We start from the raw sequence: 6,166 nt of genomic DNA on the forward strand, positions 1-6,166 counted from the left end.
ATCTTTTTCATTGTATCTGGATTTGGAGTCATACTTAGAAAGACTTTCTCCACATCCAGGCGAAATTCATAAAGGAATTCATCCATGTTTTCTTACAGTACTTACATGGTTTCGTCTCTTACATTTAGATCCATTTAGAGTTTATTCCAGTGTATAATGTAAGGCTTTACTATATGTTAAAATTTCATATATACTTGGGTCTATTTTTGGACTTTTTGCTTCGTTCCAATGATCTGTCTGTATAATAAAATAAAGGTAATGGGTTATAATACATTGATATGCAAAAAAGGGGGAAGGTTGCTTTACAGAAGAATGCTAATAAATATGGAAGGACTGTCAGAACTAGTAAAATATTTTGCAGCCACCATCTTAAAAACTGACCCATGTAGGTATCACTAATGAATGCTGAAACTATTGGGTGAAAGCTGTTGGGGAACAGGACGTGTACATGGTCACATCTACTTTTTAAATACTGATTTAGCATTAATTACAAAGGGGGAAATGTACTTTCACAGTGGACACATCTGGAGAACACTACCTTGACTGAGTGATCAAATTTGGCATCACCAGTGGGACAACTGACATCATGTGCCTCCCGATGTGATGCAGTGAGAATCACCTATGTGGTATTCCTGCCAAAAAGGTTTAACTAATCTAATGTTTAACTGAATCTAATCATGAGGAGACCATCTGACAAATCCAAATTAGAGGACCTTATGCAAGACAACTGGCCCAGACTCTCTGAAATGAATATTTCATAAAAGATGGAAAAAAGTAGGGGAGCTGTTCTATTCTAAAGAAAACTAAAGAAACATGACAACTAAATGAATTTGCATGAACTCTGACCCTGATTTTTGAACCCTTGATTGAAAAAAATTGATTAAATAATATTATTTAATTCACAGTCCATATTCAAACTTCTCAAGTTGTCTCAATAATTTCTTTTTGACCTGCTGAGCCTGGTCCTGAACAGCAGAACCACGCAGCTTACCCATAGACTCATGAGAATAAATGAACTATTTTAAGTCACTAAGGTTTCAGGGGGAAGGAGGGGGAGATTACACAGTAATAGCTCATACAAATACGCTATTATATATGTAAATTTTTGGAAAAAGGAATATATTGATTAATTTGTTTGCATATATGCAAACTTTCCCTATAAGGATGGATACACAAGAAAATAAAAACACAGTTGCTATGGGGAAGAGGAGCTCTGGTGGCTGGGGGATGAAGACAGGAGAGAGACTTCATTGTCTACCCTTTTGTACCTGTAGAATTTTTAAACATATAAATGTATTATCTTTTCAAAAGGAACATAATAAACAAAATGCACATACCCTTTGACTCAATAATTTATCACTTCTAAGACTCTCTCCTGCAGAAATACTTTTAGAAACAAAAATAATATTTTTTGTGTATACTAATAAATTATAAACAACTTAAATGACCATCAATTAAAGGTTAATTAAATAAATTATGGAATGTTCTTACATGGGAATACTACACAATTGCTAAAAATGAACCCATAAATCATCATCCTGGTCAACATAAAAAATTCAAGACATTCTGAAGCACTCTCTAATGTCTGTATCTAGCCGTTCACCCCCTTATAAGTTACTACAAACTGAATAAACCCATATAGCCATCACCTAGATCACACAGAACATTCCAGAACACTTGAAGTGCCCTGAATGCCCACTTCTAGACACTTGCCCTCTATGAATAATCACAAATAAAACCATGTAACCATCACCCAGGTCACACAGAACATGCCAGAACATTCCACAGACCATCCAGTTGTAATAATTCATCAAGCTGAACACTTTTTTCTATGTATGTTATACTCCAATAAAAAGTTATAAAATATGCACATGTATGTTATAAGCATGTTCACATATATATAGAAAGAGGTAATTAGGCATACAAATCAAACTATAAGTGAAAAGGCTGGGGGGAGGCATTTATTTACTTCGCATACTTCTATAAGGTTTAAACTGTTTATAATGGGCTTTTCCTCTCATAATTTATAATTTTTAAATGAATGAAGAAAAACACTTCTTAAAAAAAGAAAATAATGTAAGACACTACTATGAAATGTTAATTTTGTCTTAGAGGAGGAAATATACAACATTAGGATTATAAATCGTAGAATTCTTGACCCACTACTTACAACAGCCACAGTTCCCCCCTCCTCTCAATCCAACCCCATAGGTTCCAGAGGGAGAGAAATGCCTGAAGAATAGATTCAGACAAATGAACACTTTACTAGCTCCGTCTTTCACCTCAAACTTCAGTGTAGTCACCAAAAGGATTACACCAAAACTTCTTTTTGCCCAAAGCAAGTAGACCTCAGTGACCCAGTCTAGAAGCTTCTTTCTCTGAGGGCAACTTTCTGATTTTAGCTTTGGAGCACTCACTCCTACTTCAGTCAGAAGAGATCATTAAGGAAACAAACTGAAGGAAAACCACATCTAGGCCAGGCAAGAAACCATTTAGGGTGACCAATTGGTCCCAGTTTGCCCAGGACTTTCCTTGCCTTAGCACTCAAAGTCCCCAGAAAACCCCTCAGTTCCAAGCAAACCAGGACCTAGGAAATCAGGCCTCAAGCACTCTTTAGGTTTCTTCTCCCAGAACCCCAACTAAGTTCCCCTTAGGGTGCAGAGAGAAATGAGACGGAAATAGGCAAGAAGAGACCAAGGTGAGAGGGAGGTATCTTCTCAGAAGCTACAGAAGTGCCCGACTTCTCTTACCACACTTCATAGAAGAGTGAGCAGAATCAGAATCCCAGAAGAGGCTCCAAAGAGGCACCCCAAAGAGCATCTCCCACAGATTCAATAGAGTTTAACCTCTTCATACCAACAATTCCACACATCACTGTGATCCAATCCATTCCTGGATCTAAGTTCTGATTTATGATTTTACTTTGATGTTTAAGTGAACTCACTTTTTCTTTGTTATATTTATCTTTAAAATACATGTCTTTAAAAATGTTATTTGTTAAGTTTATGTTAACTAAAATCTTCACATTGCTTTCATAAATGGAAAGTTGGTATCACATGCCACAAACAGAAGGTCTATATTAGGTATATATGAATAATTATTACCTAAGCTGAGTACTCCTTGATGAAGATTCCTCATACAAGTTTTCCTCGGGAATGCCTGGAAGACAAGAAACTTGATGCTCCTCCTAGAGGTGAGAGTGTGTGGTTAATTGCCTTAGGAGTTTCTTCTGGCTCTTTCTATAGGTTAACCCTTCCCCTTACCCCCACTCCTATGACTTTCTTTCATCTCCCTCTACAGGTTGAAGTGATTTTCTTACAGCTCCCTCTGTGGGTTAGAGGTGGGGGGGGGGGGTGGTGGTTATCATGCAACAAAATTTTATTGAGTGACTATTATGTTTTAGATACAGCACTGAGTATACAAGGGAGCAAATGGGAACAATTTTATATTGCAATTGAGCACGGATGGGGAAAGAAAGAAGTTAGAAAATTTGGGCACAGACTATACTGTTCATCTCTGTTTTCTAAACCCCCATATACTCAAGTCACTGCAATCCGAGTTTTGTCCCGTTCACCTCATGAAAAGTACACTCATGAAAGTCTCTAGGGGACCTCCTAATTATCAGATCCGATGGGAAGTTTTCCATCCTCATCTTCAGTGACCCTGGAGACGACTCCCTCCTTAGCTTTGCTGAGAGCATTAGCTAGTTTCTCCAGTGTTTCCTCCTACCCCTCTTGCCACCCCAGCTTACCTTCAACCTGCCCCTTAAATGTTGATGCTTGTCAGGATTTTGTCCTTAACCAACCCTCTTCTCCATAAATCTCCCTTCTTATGTCTACACTAGGGCTTTCCTGATGGCTCAGATGGTAAAGAATCTGCCTGCAATGCTGGAGACCCAGATTTGATCCTTGGGTCAGGAAGATCCCCTGGAGAAATGAATGGCTACCCAGTCCAGTACTCTTGCCTGGAGAATTCCATGGACAGAGGAGCTTTGTGGGCTACAGTCCATGGGTTCGCAAAGAGTCAGACACGACTGTGTGACTAACACTTTCGCTTTCGTAGCTTCCCCCTACATAAGCTGAAGACTCCCAAATCCTAAAAGACAAGAGGTGCCCGTGTTTTTCTCTCCACCCGCATTTCTCATGTTAGCAAATGACCCATATGACTGTGAGTGTGCCTTGGTCTCCTCTTGCCTATTTCCCTCTCACTTTTCCCTCCACCTTAAGTTTGTTCTTCGATTCAGCTTCAGTGTTACCTCTCCTGGGAAGCAACCGAAAAGCCCAGACCAGGTTAGGCTCCCAACACACTTTGTACTCCCTTTGTACTCCCCAACACACTTGAATCAGTGTTTTTAGTGGTCACTGTACTTTTTTTGTTGCTGTTAGGTTTTCTTCTTTGTTTTCTTTAAACTTTAACAATGTTGTGATAGTTTCAGGTGAACAGCAAAGGGATTCAGATTCAGCCACACATATACACATATCTGTCCATTCTCCCCCAAACTCCCCTCCCATCCAGACTGTGTACATTAGTGTACTTCTGTTTAATTCCACTAGCCTGGTCATCTTAAATATTGACTTCACCTGCATTTACAGTTCCCACCACAGGGTTCAATAAATACTTATTAAATTGATGAATATAAAAAAAGTCCATGAGCCGTGAACAGGTAAACGCAGAGGAAGGGAAGCTAGGGAACAATGCTTGGCGTGGGTGTGAGAAGGGGATATTTAAAACTTGAGTATTTAGAATTCTCTTCCCTTTCTCCCATAGAGGCAGCCAGGGCTGGCAGGGCTGAGGGGGCATTAGGGTGGCAGGGTCAGAAATTGGTTACATACAAAGAAATGAGCAATTAAATTGAGGATAAGAGGAAACAGGCTTGTCACTATTTGAGAACAGTTACAAATATGGATAGGATGGACACTGGAATGCACCCGGTAGGGCTGAACTGGAATCCAAGATGCCAGTTTGAACTTGTGACCTTTAGTAGATGATCAAATATCCATATGTGTGTGTATATAAATACACATGCATTATTTTCTCTGTATTGCCATGTGTGAGTGCTCAGTGCTATCAGACCCCATGGACTTTAGCCCACTGGGCTCCTCTGTCCATGGGATTCTTGAGGGAAAAATACTGGAGTGGGTTGCTATTTCCTCCTCCAGGGGATCTTCCTGACCCAGGGACTGAACCTGTGTCTCCCGCATCTCCCGCATTGGCAGAAATATTCTTTACCACTAGCACCACCTGGGATTCCCTCTGTATTAAGAGGACCTTTATTTATTTATATTATTTTTTTGGCCATGTTGCACAGCTTGCAGATTTCAGTTCCCCCATTAAGAATTGAACCCAGGCCATGGCAGTGAAAGCATGGAATCCTAACCACTAAGCCACAGGGAACTCCAGAGAGGGTCTTTAAACCATAACATCCAAGAAGTAGTGATTATACCTAGTGCCTATACTTTGGTAATTGTACCAAATACCATCCTCTATTAAAAGGAATCAAGGCTCCTTAGAGAAATGGCTAATCTCAAGGCAGGGACAGGGAAAGTATAAATCTGGGACATCTTATCCTGGAAAGTGAAACACTGCCCCTCAAATGATAGGGATTTGCCAAAAGGACATAGTAGCCAGCTTGGAGGGACTCTCACTGTCCAAATCTGATATGTGAATATCAAAATAATCATGGTTATGAATAAAAACCCACGGACTAAAATGTAAGTCCACAAATCAAATAAATGGTGGAGAAGGTAAAGTTCTCCCTTACACTAGAAATGCCAACTAAGTGTAGAAGGAATAATGGAATTAGAGTCACCATTGGGTAGTGATTGTAACACTAGCACACAAGAAAGATCAATGGATACTGAAACTAGTGGGGGAAAGTGTGATGAGAAAATCGGGTATGTATAGTCTCAAAGTACCTCCACACAAAATATTTTACAAATTTCAAAAGGAAAATGCTAACTGTACAGTGGAGAAATACAGCAGATATCTCCTTCACCAAAGGATTGACAGTCACCAGTAACAGGACAAAGCGGCACCATGGGCCTCCTGCAATGATCTACTGAGAACACGCCACCATTTCTGTGGTTATTTCTGCCCAAAATGCATAAACCTGAATTTAATAATGAGGGAATATCAAATCTAAATTGAAGGACATTTTTCAAAATAA

This window comes from Bos indicus, chromosome X, assembly GCF_029378745.1.
Source record: "Bos indicus isolate NIAB-ARS_2022 breed Sahiwal x Tharparkar chromosome X, NIAB-ARS_B.indTharparkar_mat_pri_1.0, whole genome shotgun sequence".
Classification (NCBI taxonomy): domain Eukaryota; kingdom Metazoa; phylum Chordata; class Mammalia; order Artiodactyla; family Bovidae; genus Bos; species Bos indicus.